The sequence below is a fragment of the Myxine glutinosa genome, chromosome 3 (genome assembly GCF_964187855.1).
Source record: "Myxine glutinosa chromosome 3, kmMyxGlut1.1, whole genome shotgun sequence".
Classification (NCBI taxonomy): Eukaryota; Metazoa; Chordata; class Myxini; order Myxiniformes; family Myxinidae; genus Myxine; species Myxine glutinosa.
Genome location: NC_136263.1, coordinates 153,733,749 through 153,752,477, shown reverse-complemented (window position 1 = coordinate 153,752,477; position 18,729 = coordinate 153,733,749). Strand labels below are relative to the sequence as shown.

General features: G+C 51.4%; 1 protein-coding gene across 2 annotated transcripts in view; it reads right to left on the bottom strand.

Annotated features, from left to right (window-relative positions):
- LOC137423117 (potassium voltage-gated channel subfamily A member 1-like) overlaps positions 1–18,729 on the bottom strand; it is a 188,715-nt gene that overhangs the window by 37,609 nt on the left and 132,377 nt on the right. The window lies entirely within an intron of this gene.

Genomic DNA, 18,729 nt, shown 5'->3' with positions numbered 1-18,729 from the left:
ATCTCATCTGCTCCATCATTTGAACACCTGGCTTTAAAACTCTCTGGTCACACGCAGTCAGTCATGGCTGTCGTCTACCGCCCTCCCAAACCACACCCATCATTCCTGTCTGACTTCTCCTACTTTCTGACCCAGCTATGTTCCCTCTCCCCCTCAATCCTCCTCCTTGGTGATTTCAATATCCACATGGACTCCACTGACTCCACAATAACCACTGACTTCACTGATTTACTCACCTGCTTTAACCTCACTCAACATGTCGACTTTCCTACCCATATCCGTGGTCACATTTTGGACCTTGTCTGCTCCACTGGATTAAATTTGCACCATCTCTATGGCTCCGACCTCACCCTCTCTGACCACTTAGCCATCACTCTGACCATCAACATCCCCGCCCCAACACCAAGGCATTATCGCACAATCAACTTCCGTAAGCTAAACGCTCTTTCACCTACCTCATTCTCATCCACCCTCTCTGAAAAAATGTCCACTTCTCCCTTCATTGACCTCCACACCCCTTCCGACCTCACTGACTACTACAACCACACTCTCTCCTCCTGCCTTGACCAGCTTGCGCCTGTAAAAACCAAAACAGTTTCTTTCACCCATTCTGCTCCCTGGTTTACCCCTGAACTCCACCTGATGAAAACTCGTGCTCGCCAACTTGAAAGACTCCGCAATAAAACGGGTCTCACAGTTCACTCCCAAGCCTACAAGGACCACATACAACACTACAAAGATGCCCTCTCCCGCGCCCGCTCTGCCTACTACTCTCAAATTATCCACTCTGGCTCCGGAAACCCAAAAGCACTCTTCTCGACAATAAACAAACTCCTCCGCCCCCTGAACACCACCACCCAGTCATTCACAGTAGACAACTGCATCTCCTTCCTCTCTTTCTTCCAACGCAAAATTGACAACATCTACAACAGCTTGACCACCGCCGCACCCGCTCCCCCTCCAACCACCTGCCCCCCCTTGTCCTGCCATCCCCTGTCTCGGTTCTCCCCAATCTCTCCTACTGACCTCTCTGAACTCCTCATAGGAATGAAAACTGCCACCTGCACTCTTGACCCCATCCCCTCCAGCTTTGTCAAAGCCTCCCTCCCTGCTCTCTCTCCACTTATCATTGCAACAATAAACTCCTCCCTGTCTACAGGCATCGTCCCACCTTCCCTCAAAATTGCTGCTGTTACCCCCATTCTAAAAAAACCTGGTCTAAACCCTGACACCCTAAACAACTTCAGACCCATCTCCAACCTACCCTTTCTGTCAAAAGTTTTGGAACGCGCTGTAGCCACTCAACTCAAACATCATCTCTCTGCCAATAACTTGTATGAAACATTCCAATCCGGATTCCGCTCCAACCACAGTACTGAAACTGCTCTCCTCAAAATCACCAACGACCTTCTCCTCTCCTCTGACGCTGGCAACCTCAACATTCTCGTCCTCCTCGACCTCAGCGCTGCCTTTGACACCATCGATCACACTATCCTCCTCACCCGACTTGAATCCACCTTTAACGTCACCGGCACTGCCCTCTCTTGGATTAAATCATACCTCTCTGACAGATGCCAGTTCATCTCCATCAATAACTGCAAATCCCCCACTGCTCCCCTCCCCCAAGGTGTCCCCCAAGGTTCAGTTCTTGGCCCCCTCCTCTTCATCCTTTACCTGTCCCCGCTCGGTCACTTAATCCGCCGTCATGGTCTCCAATTCCACTGCTTCGCCGATGACATCCAGCTTTTCATCTCCACCAAGTCCGTCTCCACCGACACCCACTCTATCCTGACAAACTGCATCACTGAAATAAAATCCTGGCTTCAAATCAACTTCCTCAAGCTTAACTGTGATAAATCTGAAATAATCATCATTGGCCCAAAAACGCTCACAAAATCCACCCATAACTTTGCCCTCAACATCGACGGTATCCCAGTATCCACCTCCCCTCACATCCGGAATCTTGGCGTCATCTTTGACCAAACCCTTTCCTTCGACAAATACACTAAACAGATCACAAAGTCAGCCTTCTTTCACCTGAAAAACATTGCCCGTCTCCGCTCATCCCTCTCCTCCACGGCTGCAGAAACCCTCATCCACGCCTTCATCACCTCCCGTCTGGACTACTGCAATAGCCTCCTCTATGGTTCACCCTCAAAAATCACCAATAAACTCCAATACATTCAGAACTCCGCTGCCCGTCTACTCACTCATTCCCGGACCCGTGACCACATCACCCCCGTCCTTTACAAGCTTCACTGGCTCCCCATCCCCCAGAGAATCCAGTACAAAATCCTCCTCTTGACATACAAAGCCCTCCATAACCTGGCCCCATCCTACCTGGCTGACCTCCTCTCCAGACACACTCCCACCCGCAACCTCCGCTCTGCTGGTACCAACCTCCTGACCCCCTCCATCCGGACCAAATTCAGATCCTGGGGGGACAGGGCCTTCTCCATCGCTGCTCCCACCCTCTGGAACTCACTACCTCACACCATCAGAGACTCCTCCTCACTCACCACATTCAAAACATCACTAAACACCCACCTGTTCAACGCTGCATTCAACATTCAACCCACAGCATTTAACCCCTGACTATCTCTTCTCCTTCTCCCTCCTTTTGCTTTAAATATTTCCCTATTGATTCTTGTCTTGTCTTTTTGATTCTTGTCTTATATATATGCCGTATATCGCTGCTGTTTGTTTTCTTGATTCTTGTCTTTTTGCAATTGTTGTTTTCATGTATTGTTATGCATTATGTTTTCCACTCTGTCAAAGCGCCTTTGGGCTTCTGGAAAAGCGCTATACAAAATAAATGAATTATTATTATTATTATTATTAAAGAAAGTACATTGAAAATCTCACTTGCATCAAATGAACAATACATATGATGGTACCATCATTCCCCAATGCTCTCAAAGCAAGGAACGCACGATACGCCAAACGTGAGTGCGATGTATCATTCCCCAAAGTCCGTGCATGGATCTCCATGCTGGTTGAAGATCGAGGTCGCAGAATGGCAAATCAATAGGCAGGTATTGGTGTGACTGTGGATGAGGAGTTACAAGGTGAGAGGTCGATATGCGAATTGAGCCGATAGGTAAACCAACGGCAATCAACCCGATGAGGTTGATACAGTAATCCCAACGGCAAAACAAGATGCGCCAAGAGGACAGCCTCTTCTTCTTCGAGGACAAATTGGCGTATAGGCCCGTAATGGAGGCGCTTGATTTCTCCAACGATGACTCACACTTGGTGATAAAACCTGAGATGCAGGTTTAATTGCACTCACAATATATCAATGTCGCAGACAATCCCTTTCACGGGAAGCCTCAACTCATTCACAACCAATATCAAAAAAGTCCGCTCACAGCCTCGACATGATTCACGGCTGTATCTCTCTCCTGGCCGTTCTCCTCCTCCTCCTCCTTCCGGTTCTTTGCCGCGTTTTTATTTTTCCTCCACAAACATTTATTTTTACCTTTTACTAAAGTCAACTCCATTTCACACAAAAAATCTTAACAACAATATTAACTGAAACTAAAAATCCTACAAGTATATAATAACAACAAAAGTGGAAGTGACAAGTCTGTAACACTCCCCACCTTCAAGGAAGAAAGTTTGAACACAGTGAAAACTTTCTGTCCATAGAAAAAGCATCTCTAACAACCAAAAGTAATACTCACACCCAACGCCTACAAATCAAAACAAGAAAAAGAGCAATCAGAGATTGCAAACCCTCGCCAGGATGTATTTTCAGTGGTTTTTAAGGCTTTTGTGTTAAAACAAATATGGCGGCCGAACCACGTGACCGATGACGTCATTTTTTTTTGTCCACTAATTTATTCCGAGATTATGCTCAAGAAATTTCACCTTGATCGGAAGAAGTTTTATACTCGTCAAATTATGACGTCAAAATGGAGGCACCTATGACATCATCATTAACGTATTTTATTCCCCATGGAGAGTTCTTAACAATGAGCCATGTCTCAATTTTCTCTATTCAGCGCTTTCGGAGATATAGAGGTGCAACGTTTTTCGGTTTTTCCAAGATGGCGGCCGAACCACGTGACCTCTGACGTCATAATTATCATTAAAAAATACACAGGTGGAGATGCACCTATGGTGAAAATTTCCTGTCAATCGGACCAACGGTTGCAGAGAAAATCATATTTATTCTGTGCGGACAAACAGACAGACAGACAGACAAACAAACGGACTCAAATGCAATTTTTTTTTTCAGGCGAGGGTAATAATCTGAAGAAATAAAATAAGTAGTGGACGTAACTTCAAGACGGTCGATCTTTTATTTTCAGACAAACTTTCGACCAACAGGTTTTAGATGCGTTTCGTTGAACTCGAGGAAGACTAAGAAGACCTGTTGTTCGAAAGTTTGTCTGAAAATAAAAGATCGACCATCTTGAAGCTACGTCCACTACTTATTTTATTTCTTCCGATTATATATATATATATATATACCCACGGAGAATGAGACTGAAAGGTCGTGCACCGGGTGGTCCTTTTTCACTCAGCATGCAATGTAATGGCCAATAAATTTGCCGAACACGGATGATGTAAAACAATTTGGTTTTGTCGTCTGGAATACAAAAAAAACCTCACTCCGACTTCACTTTGGAATTCTTCGGCAAAAGCCTCAGAGTTCCCATCCTGCGGCAGGTAAGTAATAAGTTTCACAAGAGCCCGCGCTCTGGCTACGAACAAGGGCTGGTAATCCAAGTACACAGGATCGGGGGGTATTTCATACCGAACGAGGGAAACCCGAGAGCTCATGGAGGAGAGACAAAAGCAGATTGGAAAGCGGTGCGTGTGGATAAAGATTCCAAGCTGCCTCGACTTTTTGCATGAGACGGAGGGTTCTCGTGTTTTATTGAACGTTTTCTACTCTCTTCGCGTGGGTGGACAGGACGCCGCCCTCTGCTGGGACACTCTACACCTTGCTTGTGGTTGCTTCTGCTGTCCAGGAGAGGGCGCCCTCTCTCTAACTTTGTGGAGCACGCAATGCATCTGCATGCCATCTATTTATTACGTATGCAAATACTGTGGAATTTTGACCCCCATCCCCACCTCACCCCGTCCCCATCCCCTTCCCCATCCCCATCCCCTTCCCCATCCCCTTCCCCTTCCCCATCCCCTTCCCCATATGCTCCATACATGACTTTCCCTATTCAAGGCAACACCAAATAGTCGAGCTGCCAAGCATTAAAGGGCAGGAGGGGGGAGAGTGAGGACATACACGTGACTGAAATATGCAAATGGTGACATCTAACGTCATTTTCATCATAGCCTTGGTCTCACCAATCACCACCTGCATATTACAGTCAGCTGATGCCCCTCCTTCCCCATTAAGAGGGCATTCAGCTTCTGGCACACAATGCCTCCTGTGCAAAGTCCCGGAGGAAGACCATTTGGTAGTCGACAGGTCAGATCTAGTCACTGCTTATACTACACAGTTGTGCCTTGATCTTTGAATATAGATATTCTCCGTTCTCTCTTCGATCATCCTGATGATACCACATATCCTGATGAATGAATACCCGATTGATACCTGATGATATCATCCTGATGAATATGGATATTTTTACAGGGTCTTCGGCTCGAAATGGATGGAGCTGTGCACGCATCTCACACACATGGATATACAGACGAATACACGGGACACAACACACGGCAGTTAGACAAGACAAACCACTGAACCTGGGGGAAGTGATGTCACTCCCCGGGGTACTCTCGGTACCAGTGACGTCAGAGCAATGGCTCCACCTTTCTCACTGAACTCAGCGGGGCATTTTCTAAAGAGGATTTTCCTCTTCCAAGTGGCTGCCAACCTTTGGGGATTGTCCATGTTCTTGTCCTTTGAAATCCTAAACGTCAAGCAAGGAAGCAGCACGTACCATTTTTCAAGACTTTGGTGTGACTTGGCCTGGGTTTGAACCGCCAATCTCCCAGACTCGGAGCAGACACTCTGACTATTACACCAGTGAATCTGGTCGAAGTTATACCACAGATTCTGGTCTAAATTACACCACTGAGTCTGGTCTAAATTTCACCACTGAGTCTGGTCTAAATTACACCTCCGATTCTTGTCTAAATTACACCTCCGATTCTTGTCTAAATTTCATCTCCGATTCTTGTCTAAATTTCACCACCGAGTTTTGTCTAAATTACACCACCAAGTTTGGTGTAAATTACACCTCCGAGTTTGGTCTAGAATACACCAACAAATTGTCAAAATTACACCACTGAGTCTGGTCTAAATTACACCACCGATTCTGGTCTAAATTACATCACCGAGTTTTGTCTAAATTACACCACCAAGTTTGGTGTAAATTACACCTCCGAGTTTGGTCTAGAATACACCAACAAATTGTCAAAATTACACCAATGAGTCTGGTCTAAATTACACCCCCGATTCTGGTCTAAATTACACCACCGATTCTGGTCCAACTTACACCACTGAGTCTGGTCTAAATGACACCACTGAGTCTGGTCTAAATTACACCTCCGATTCTTGTCTAAATTACACCACCGATTCTGGTCCAACTTACACCACTGAGTCTGGTCTAAATTACACCTCCGATTCTTGTCTAAATTACACCACCGATTCTGGTCCAACTTACACCACTGAGTCTGGTCTAAATTACATCACCGAGTTTTGTCTAAATTACACCTCCAAGTTTGGTGTAAATTACACCACCAAGTTTGGTCTAAATTACACCACCTTTTCTGGTCTCAATTACACCACAGTGCCTGGCTTAAATTACACCAGCTTTTGTCAAATTTACCCCTCCGAGTTTGGTCTAAATTACATCACCGAGTTTGATCAATATTTAAAAATTTAAATACTCCTCCCTTCAGGCTCCTGCCTCGTATTGATGTGCGATATTTCTAACTTATTCAATGTCTAAATGCGTTCTGAAATTATTGCAATGATTGTTATAATGAAGCTTTACCTCTTTGTATATTTGGTCGAGGCTCGTATAAGAGCTAACACATAGAACATATAATAAAGGGAGCAGGATACAAGAGGGGGAGAGAGAGGGAAGCACAACAACAGGAGGGAACAGGGACATCAGGAGATCTGTGGAAGAGAGAGGGCTGGTGCAGGGTACATGGGATAAACAAGATGAACATCAGAGGGGATTTCAGGAAACGAAACGGAATTTGAAAGTGGTTTTGGGGTGGATTAAAGGGGGTAGACAAGATCAGGGTTTTGGATGGGGGAAGATATGAGATGGTGGTGAACAGTCGTTTTGAAGAACTGGAGGGAGGAGTGGGATTGAAGAGACTGTGGGAGTTTGTTCCAGAGGCAGGAGTAAAGAGGAATGAAAGATTGAAGGTGAGCAGAGAGTCTTGATTTTGGCAGTTTATTTTGGACAGAGCACAGACAGAGCAAGGGGAGCAAGGCTGGAGAGGAGTCGGTAAAAGATAGAAAGACTGCCAACCTGCCTGCGGTGAAAGAGTGAAAGGCCCTCAGAATCAGTTTCATCACGGGAGATACCAATGATCCTAAACGCCTTGGTTTCTACAGCCTTAAGCCACGCTAGGTGTGTTGCAAGAGCACCACCCCAGAGGGGAGAGAAGTAGTCCATAAAACTGCAGATGAAAGGCTTATACATGGTGAACAGCACAGTTGTGCCAAGGAAAGAAGGAAGGACTTCGCATGATGGAGGATGCGCAGATGGCAACTGGCTTTGGAGGCCAGCTTGAAAATGTGTCTTTCCCAGGAAAGATCATGGCAAATGACCAGGAAATATCAAAGAGCTATTGAGACCCAAAAGCTTGACAGAACTTCTTCGAGAGGATTGTTGAGAAAGTAGATGGGAGGGTTTTCCAGACAGTCTTTTCGGAGAGACAAAGTGAGAGTGTGAGATTTGTAAGGATTGAAAGACATGTTCTACCTGTTTGAACAGTTTGTGATTTTGTCCAGGTCTGCAGAGAGTGAAGAGACTGCAGCCTGCCGATCTGAGGGTTGAGATATGGAGCGGCAAAGAGTGGAGGCATCAGCAAAAATATAGAGGATTTTCCAGAGAGTCGGAGAGATCATTAATGAAGACCAGAAAAAGCACAGGGCCCAGAACACTGCCTTGGGGAACTCCAGCCTGAACAGGAATGGGAGATGAGAGAATTCCATTCAGGGCCACACGTTGACTACGACCAGAGAGGAAGTCTGCAAGCCTAGTGTGGAGATTTCCATGGTTACCATAAGAGGAGAGTTTGGTGAGCAGTGCGGGGTGCCAGACCGTGTCGAACGCACGTGATATGTCAAGGGAGACAGCTCTGATTTCCTGTTTGGCATTGAGGACCTCCATCCATTGTTGAGACAGCAGAAGCAGCATGTCCAGAGTAGAATGAGCTGGTCTGAATCCAAATTGATGATCGGAGATCAAGCCATTGGAGAAGAGGAAGGATTTAATGTCAGAAGCGATGATGGATTCCATGAGCTTGTTGATTATTGGGAGCAGGCTGATTGGTCTGTAGTTGCAAGGAATCTGTTTTTTCACCTTTTTGTGTATGGCAATAATGTTCGCTGATTTCCAAGCAGATGTCAGATGACCTTGAGCAAAGGAGAGGGTGCATAGTGCAGCCAGAGAGGGTGCATAGTACGGCAAGTTGTTTCAGGGTGACGGCCTCACCACATGCTTCAGTGTACCATGGGCGGGAGGAAGGCTATGACAACTGAAGAAGACATGGGACAAAACTTTGCATGAGAAAGCAATTTGCTTTCGAAGAATTCCCAGAATGAGTTGATGTCAGAGACAGTATAAAAAGCCGACCAGTCTAGAAGTTTAGAGTGAAATGGATGAAATGAAAATGCTTGGGTGAAATGCCAGACTCAGTGGCTCTGAGGTGTTGTGGTTTTGGGGAAAATTTTGGAGGTAATAAGGATTTTTGCTAAAGACACTAAACATGGCTTATAATTGGGAGGATTTGAAGGAGAATTAAGGGGCCTGGGGAGAAAACTGAAGATATCGGTAGTCGGGAGAAAAGACAATAAAAAAGACGATCATGGACTCAAACTAGGAAAATGTAGGCCTCAAAAACGCGGCACGAAAAGTCCAACAAATACTTTAAAATTAGCACGAGCTTTAAAACAAAAACCAAACTAGAAGCACACAGTAACAAGAGACAGCAAAATAAACAGCAAAAACTCAACAAAACCACCAGGAGTATTTATCTTTAAGGAATTCAGCAGAGTCGTAAAATGGCTCAAGGAACTAGAACCAGAAGTTTCGTATATATATCAATTTCGTATAATTTCGTATATATCAAGTCAACTTGGTATATATCTTGTCCTACTGTGTCTAAGAATCATGGAAGAGCTTGTGCATTCAAGCCGTTATCACATGCAGGACAAGTACATATTATGAGACATTTATTGATGTTTACACGAATTACAAGGATATTTAGAGATACAAATGCACTTTCATGTGAATTGCTCGGACATTAAGAGGCATAAGTGCACTTTTAGGTGATATTCAAGGGCATTATGAGCCATAAATGGAGTAATTAATTGCGAAGATATGAGGAGACATAAATTGACGTTTACATGAATTGCAAGAACATTCTGATGATGATGTACCATACTCTGTTACAGAGCGTTAGTGCTGACGAAGCAGTCTCTTGGCAATGGTTGTATTGGGTTGCTTGCCATTGCCGGCCGAGGCAAGGACATTATGAGACATTAATTTACTTTTGCATGAACTGCAAGAACATTAGGAGACATAAATAGATGTTTACAAGAATTGCAACAACATTAGGATACATAAATTGACATTTCCATGAATTACAAGGACATTATGATGCATAAGTCGACATTTACATTAATTACAAGGGCATTAGGAGACAAATTGGAAAGTGGCTGAGTGTTGGGAAGCAAAGAGTGGCTCTGAATAGGAGGATATCTGAGAGTGGGATGTAAGTAGTGGGGTAACCCCAGGATCATTTCTCAAACCGTTATTGTTATTAATTTACATCATTGATTTGGACAGTTGAGTTAAGAGCCAGCTTTCCAAATAGTCAGGTTCACTATGTTTTTTCATTCAAAATCTTGGTAGATTAGCAAACCTATACATTTTTGGAAACGTTATTACATGGAAAATCTGAAAATCAATGTTTACATTTGCCAATTCCGACCAATTCCATTCGACCAATTCGACCAATTCGACCAATTCCATTCGACCAATTCGACCATTCGACCAATCGCTTCGATCGACCATTCGACCAATTCGATCGATTCGATTCGATTTGATTCATCGAATTCGATTCGATCGACCATTTGACCAATTCGATTTGCCAATCAATTTGACCGACCTTTGCTTGTGTGGAACGGACTGTGAAAACGATGCGGACTATATTGTCGGATACGACACACAGGACAGTGATGACGAACTCTAAATGGCATATTCTGTAATCGTGTATGTTTGATGCCATTGACTGCCTGTGTATATTTTGTCATTGACTGCCTGTGTATGTTTGGTGATATGAATTATTGTGACACATTTTGATGTTATTAACTGCCTGTACAAAATGATAACATGTATTTGATTATGCAACTTATCGCGAATATAAAGACAGTATTTTGCAATTCAAAACCTTTGATTCGTGTCTTACCATTCCCCATAGCACTAATTTGATACTTTCATTGGATTCCTTGTCCCTGAAAATATAGGTTTAGTATATTTTTAAAAGTTTTTAGGGTAATTAATTAGAGGCAGAAATAGAACAAAATATGTATTTTACAGTGGCCATTTTGAAAATCCAAAATGGCCGCCATACAGGTATCTCTCCAAATGTAAACATTGATTTTTAGTTTCCTTATGCTATAACCTTTCCAAAAATGTATAGGTTTGCTAATCTACCATGATTTTGAACGAAATATAATTTATTGACATAGTGAACCTGACTAAAATTTGCTGATTGCACTGAGCTTGGAGGTCATGTAGACTGTAGAAAGAGAAGTGATCTTTTTCATGAATCGGGACACTTTATTGGATTGGGAAAAACATTGGCAGGTGCAGCTCAAAACAAGGAAATGCAAGGTACTCAGGTTGGATAAAAAAAATAATTAAATATGGAATTCAATGGGCGGTCTCAGAGTGTGTGACGCAGGAGAAGGATCGAGGGGTAGTGATAGATGTGGAAAGGGGGCGAGGTGAAGCAGACATCACAGTGCCAGGCAGCCACAGGTAAAGCTAATGGGATTTTAAGTTGCATTAGTAGGGAGATAAATTACAAATCAAAAGAGGTAATGTTAATTTTGTGCAGGAATGTAATGAGGCTTCTCCTGCAATATTGTGTCTAGTTTTAATCACCAAATCTCAGGAAGGACATAGCTGCTGCCATAGAGAGGGTACAGCATAGGGCAAACAGATAAATTCTGGGCCTAGCAGGACTGAGATATGTGAGCAGCTGAACTTTTCTGAAAGAACTTTCAGCTGAAAGAGACAGGACTTTTCACATTAGAAAAGAGGTGCTTCCCAGGGTATCTGATAGAAATGTTTAAAATAATTAAAGGGAGACACAAAATAAGTCTTTATGGACCTCATGAACACCTCCTGCATTTCCTTTTCTTTGCATAAATTGACTTTTGCATTCATTGCAAGGACATTACCATAAATATATGAACGTTTACATAAATCACATGCACATTAAGAGCAAACTGACGAATGAAAAAAGTGTGAGAGTGTAGCGGTTACCGCTGGATGCACACAATCGCCTTGCACCGGCCAGAACACGGCCAGACGCGCCTCTCCCGGGCATGCCCGGACTCACTGTTCCCGGGCACGCCCGAACCTCCCGGGCACGCCCGAACCTCCCGGGCACGCCCGGTCTCGTCTTTCCCGGGCATGCCCGGTCTCGCCTTTCCAGGGCTCGCCCAGAGCATCCGGGCATGCCCGCTATCGCCTTTCCAGGGCTCGCCCAGAGCGTCCGGGCATGCCCGCTATCGCCTTTCCAGGGCTCGCCCAGAGCGTCCGGGCATGCCCGCTATCGCCTTTCCAGGGCTCGCCCAGAGCGTCCGGGCATGCCCGCTCTCGCCTTTCCAGTGCTGTCCAGAGCACCCGGGCACGCCCAGCCTCGACTTGCCAGGCCGCAGCCAAACACGCCCGGGCAGGTCCAGACTCGCCTTTCCAAGGCTCGCCCTTGACACCCGGGCATGCCCGGTATAGCTTTTGCCGGGCAAACTTCCCGACATAAATGTGTATATATATTGCTGCCCGATAAACGGGCTTTTGGTCAGAATACCTGAGCTGTTTTGTTTCAATAAAGCAACTCGGACGAATTCCGTCTTTGGTCGCGTCAATTCTTTCGACTCGCGTTGGAGCGCAGCTCCTTCACTGGTGACCTACCGACATGGACACGGCAGTGACTCTTAAACTGCCTACCTTCTGGGAGGCTCACGCGGCTGTTTGGTTCGCCCAGGCGGACTCCCAGTTCGCCCTGCGAGGCATCACCGCGGACGACACCCGCTTCCACCACGTCGTGGCAGCGCTCGCTTCCGCCACCGCGGCCCGTGCCCTGAGCCTCCTCGAGCACCCGCCGGCTGCCGAGAAGTATGACGCGCTGAAGACGCTCCTCCTCGACGCTTTTGTCCTCTCACCGGCGGCACGCGCACGGCGCCTGCTCGACCTGCCCGAGCTCGGCGACACGCGCCCGTCCGAGCGCATGGACTATATGCTCTCGTTGCTCGGTGAGCACTCTCCGGATTTTCTGTTCTGCGAGTTGTTCCTTCGCCAGCTGCCTCACCCGGTACGCCTCGCCCTGGCTGGCACGTCGATCACCGATCCCCGCACCCTCGCCAGGGAAGCCGATAAGATCTCCTCGGCGGGCCAACACATCGGCGCGGCTACCTGGAGCCTGCCGCCATCCGAGGCGACGCCCACGACGCCCGAGCACCCTGCGCGGTTGGAGGCCGAACTGCCAGTGAAACTGGCGGCCGCCACGCCGCACCGACCGCTTCCGACACGACGGCCGGGGCCTCCACCTGACCAGGCGTGGTGTTATTACCACGCCAGGTTCGGACACAAGGCTCGGACGTGCCGACCCCCGTGCACTTTCGGCAAGTCGGGAAACGGCCGGGCCGGCGTTCATTCCCAGCCATGAGCGCCGGCCACTCGGGCAACTTGCTTTTTATTCGGGACAAAGCGTCCGGGCGGCGTTTCCTTTGTGACACCGGCGCCCAACTGAGCGTCATACCCGCCTCCGAGCAGGACAGGCGGGACGCCGTTTGCGGCCCCTCTTTGGTCGCTGCTAATGGCTCGGCCATACGCACTTTCGGCCCGCGCAACGTCACCCTCTGCTTCGGCAGCCAGCGCTTTCAGTGGACCTTTGTGACCGTCTGCGTCCCCATGGCTTTGCTGGGCGCCGACTTCCTCTGCGCGCACGGGCTGCTGGTCGATGTCAAACGTCGTCGCCTTGTCAACGCCGAGACCTTCAGCTCCCTGGCGTGCACGATGAGCAGCTCCGCGCCGACCGAACTGGCGTGCGCCCTCCCGACGGCGAACGAGTTCGCTCGCCTGCTCGCGGAATTCCCGGCCCTCACACGGCCGACGTTTTCGGCCGTCGCAGTGCGGCATGGGATCGAGCACCACATACCCACTACGGGCCCGCCGGTCTAGGCCAGGGCCCGCCGCCTCGACCCGGCCAAGCTCGCCGTGGCAAAGGCCGAGTTCAACGCGTTGGAGCACCTCGGCATCGTGCGGCGCTCCAATAGCGCGTGGGCCTCACCACTGCACATCGTGCCAAAGCCGGGGGGCGGATGGCGCCCGTGTGGCGACTACCGCCGCCTCAACGACGCTACCACCCCCGACAGGTAACCGATCCCGCACATCCAGGACTTTTCCGCCCGTTTGGCGGGACGGGTCATATTTTCCAAAATTGACCTGATACGGGGATACCACCAGGTACCTGTCCGGGCGGCTGACGTCCCGAAGACGGCCGTCATCACGCCGTTCGGCCTGTTCGAATTTTTGAGGATGCCGTTTGGCCTCAAGAACGCGGCCCAGGCGTTCCAGCGCTTCATGGATGGCGTGCTGCGCGACCTGCCATTTCTTTTCGTCTATCTGGACGACATCCTCGTCGCCAGCACGTCCCGCGCCGAGCACCTCCTCCACCTCCGAACACTGTTCGGTCGCCTCAGCGAGCACGGCTTAATTGTCAACACGGCCAAATGCCACTTCGGCACGACGACCGTTGACTTTTTGGGCCACCGCATCACCAAGACCGGGGCCGTACCGCTGCCGACCAAGGTCGAGGCCATCACCACGTTCCCGCGTCCCCGTTCCATCAAGGCCCTACAGGAGTTCCTCGGCATGGTGAATTTTTATCACCGATTCGTGCCCCGCGCTGCTCAGCTCATGCGGCCCCTTTACGAGGCCCTCCGGGGCAAGCTGGCCAAGCATGACATCGTTTGGTCCGCGGCCATGGACGCGGCCTTCGCGAGCGCAAAACGGGCCCTCGCCGACGCAACGCTGCTGGCTCACCCGGTGCTCAACGCGCCCATCGCCCTCACTACGGACGCCTCCAACTACGCGGTGGGCGCCGTCCATGAACAATGGGTGGACGGGGTTTGGCAGCCACTCGCTTTTTTCAGCCGGCAGCTCCGACCGAACGAGTTAAAATACAGGACGTTCGACCGCGAGCTGCTCGGTCTATTCCTGGCCGTTCGCCATTTCCGACACCTCCTGGAGGGCCGCCCGTTCACGGCTTTCGTCGACCACAAGCCGTTGGTCTACGCAATGGCCAAAGTCACGGAGCCGTGGTCGGCCCGCCAGCAGCGCCACCTCTCCGCCGTGTCGGAATTCACCACGGACATCCGGCACGTCGCCGGCAAAGACAACGCTGTGGCCGACTGTCTTTCTCGGGCCAGCGCGAACACGGTCCACCTCGGCGTGGACTTCGCGCTCATGGCGGCCGACCAGACCACCGACACCTCGGTGCAGGCCCTCCGGGCAGCGGACACGGGCCTCCGCCTGGCCGACATCCCCTTCGCGGGCACCGTCCTGCTCTGCGATGTCTCCCAGGGCCAGCCTCGCCCCATCGTGCCCGTTTCCTGGCAGCGCCGCATCTTCGCCTCCATCCACGGCCTTTCTCACCCGGGCTGGAAAGCTTCTCAGAAGCTGGTGTCGGCGCGTTTCGTCTGGCATGGCCTTCGACGAAACGTCCGCGACTGGGCCAACGCCTGCATGGCCTGCCAGCGGGCCAAGGTCCACCGCCACACCCAGGCCCCGCTGGCACCTTTCACCGTGCCTGCACGGCGTTTCGTCCACGTCCACGTGGACCTGGTGGGTCCCCTGCCCCCATCGCGGGGGTTCACCCACCTGCTCACAATGGTGGACAGGACCACCAGGTGGCCGGAGGCCGTGCCCCTCACCTCCACCACCACCGCCGACGTGGCGCAGGCGTTCATCGCCACCTGGGTCGCGCGCTTCGGCGCACCGGCGGACATCTTGTCCGACCGCGGCCCACAGTTCACGTCCGAACTTTGGGGCGCGGTCGCCCGCTCGTTGGGGGTCACGCTGCACCGCACCACGGCCTACCACCCCCAAGCCAACGGGTTGTGCGAGCGGTTTCACCGCTCCATGAAGGCCGCACTCATGGCCGGCCTTCAGGACGACGGTTGGACCGACCGGCTGCCGTGGGTCCTTTTGGGCCTCCGCTCGGCCCCCAAGGAGGACCTCCGGGCGTCCGCCGCCGAGCTCGTCTACGGCCAGCCGCTCCGCGTCCCGGCGAGTTTGCGCCCGACGCTACCAGTCCCTGGTCCGCCGCACACCAGTGCTCGGACCTCCAGGAGGCCGCCCGCCGATTTGCCCCCGTGCCAACGTCCCGCCACGGTGGCCCCCAGTCCTACGTCCCCCCGGTGCTTCGCACAGTGGAGTACGTCTTTGTGCGTCATGACGCGCACCGGGGGCCACTCCGGCCGCCGTACGACGGGCCCTTCCGGGTCCTGCGACGGGGCGACAAGTCCTTTGTCGTCGACGTTGGCGGTCGGTCGGACCGGATCTCTGTGGACCGCCTCAAACCGGCGCACATGGACGTCGACCGACCACCACGGTTGGCCCTTCCTCCACGGCGAGGCCGCCCCCCGTCTACAGTTCCCCCCGCTCGACCACCCACCACCACGTCGGACCCCTCCCCACGACCCTCCAGGGGTCGCTTCGGCCGGGTCATCCGGACCCCCCTTAAATTGACCCTGCCGGTGCAGGTCGATTCTGGAGGGGCGTGTGTAGCGGTTACCGCTGGATGCACACAATCGCCTTGCACCGGCCAGAACACGGCCAGACGCGCCTCTCCCGGGCATGCCCGGACTCACTGTTCCCGGGCACGCCCGAACCTCCCGGGCACGCTCGAACCTCCCGGGCATGCCCGCTATCGCCTTTCCAGGGCTCGCCCAGAGCGTCCGGGCATGCCCGCTATCGCCTTTCCAGGGCTCGCCCAGAGCGTCCGGGCATGCCCGCTATCGCCTTTCCAGGGCTCGCCCAGAGCGTCCGGGCATGCCCGCTCTCGCCTTTCCAGTGCTGTCCAGAGCACCCGGGCACGCCCAGCCTCGACTTGCCAGGCCGCAGCCAAACACGCCCGGGCAGGTCCAGACTCGCCTTTCCAAGGCTCGCCCTTGACACCCGGGCATGCCCGGTATAGCTTTTGCCGGGCAAACTTCCCGACATAAATGTGTATATATATTGCTGCCCGATAAACGGGCTTTTGGTCAGAATACCTGAGCTGTTTTGTTTCAATAAAGCAACTCGGACGAATTCCGTCTTTGGTCGCGTCAATTCTTTCGACTCGCGTTGGAGCGCAGCTCCTTCAAGAGATTTCAATCTGCGATTCCAGGACCATTGATAGTGTGTTGGAGATTGCAGAACAGCTAGCAGTGGGGGCAGGGTGAGGAGGAGGACAAAAGGCTACGTGGTGATGGGAGGAGGCACAGGGAGGAAGAAATTGAGGGGGGGGGGGGCAGAGGAAAGTAAGCTATATGATGCTCAAAATAGAAACCGACAATGGACAACCAAAAATATCTAAAATCAACGTTACATGGTCAGCACCACTTCACCCATCTTTTAACCCAATGTTAGAATTGTTTTTTGGCACTTTTTGGAATCTTGTTCTCCTTCCAGTACTTCAAGGCGATGGCCTACCCTCAAAATAATCCCGTCAAAAATAACAATCAGGAAACAATCCTGAGTTTCCAACTTATTGCTAAATTCATAGCTCAGATGGATGCACATAATATGCACCTGTGGAGCTATGCTCGCACAATAAAGCCGGACAAAATGGACGACACCAGGAACGAAGTTTCACTGAGCTATTTATTCTAGCTCAACTCGAAATAACTCAAAAGCACTGAATAGCCCGTTAACACGGGCGGCAATTTATATCAAAAGTTCACCACACAAAAGCCACGCCTCTCAGGCGGGGCGTGGTATGCAAATAAGTCAGCCACGCCTCTCAACGGGGCGTGGTATGCAAATCGAGAGTCCGCCCGGGCAAGGCAAGTCCGGACACGTCCGGGCGAGTCCGGGCAAGTAACCGCCCGCCGGTTACGTCATCATCGGCCGGTGCAAGGTGATTGTGTCATGCTTCCGGTAACCGCTACATGTGCCCCCCCAGAATTAACTTGCACCGGGAGAGTCAGTTTGAGGGGGGTCTTGATGACCCGGCCGAAACGACCCCTGGCGATTCGTGTGGGGGTGGTAGGTGGCGTGGCGGTGGATGGTCGCGCGGAGGGCTTGGTTGACGGGGGACGGCCCCGTCGTGGAGGAAGGGCCAACAGTGGAGGTTGGTCGAGGTCCAAATGGGCCGGCTTGAGGCGGTCCACAGAGATGCGGTCCGGTTTGCCGCTGATGTCAATGATGAACGACTTGTCGTCCCTCTTCAGGACCCGGAAAGGTCCATCGTACAGCGGCCGGAGCGGTTCCCGGTGTGCGACGTTCTGGATAAAAACGTACTCTGCAGTGCGAAGTGCTGGGGGGACGTGGGGTTGGGGGCAGCCGTGGTGGGATGTGGGCAAGGGGGCAAATCTCCTGGCGGCCTCTTGGAGGACCGAGCGTTGGCGAGCCACGGACCAGGGGCCGGTGGCGTCAGGGATGAACTTGCCCGGCACACGCAGTGGCTGTCCGTAGACCAGCTCGGCGGTGGAAGCCTGGAGGTCCTCTTTAGGGGCCGTTCGGAGGCCCGATAGGACCCATGGGAGCCTGTCGGCCCAACCGCCGTCCTGGAGGCTGGCCCTGAGAGCGGCCTTCATCGAGCGGTGGAACCGCTCGCACAAGCCGTTGGCTTGGGGGTGGCAGGCCGTGGTGCGGTGTAGCTTGACCCCCAAGGCCAGGTCGACCGCGCCCCAAAGCTCGGAGGTGAATTGCGGGCCTCTGTCGGAGGAGATGTCCGAGGGGGCGCCGAAACGGGCAATCCAGGTGCCAATGAAGGCCTGCGCCACGTCGGCAGATGTTGTTGATGCCAGCGGGACGGCCTCCGGCCACCTGGTGGTCCTGTCCACCATCGTGAGGAGGTGGGTGAAGCCCCGCGAGGAGGGAAGGGGTCCCACCAGGTCCACATTGACGTGGTCGAATCGCCACGCGGGCACGTCAAATGGTGCCAATGGGGCCTGGGTGTGCCGGTGGACCTTCGTGCGCTCGCAGGCGACACAGGCATTGGCCCAGTTGCGGACGTCCTTACGGAGCCCGTGTCAGACGAACTTTGCTGCCACGAGCTTCTGCG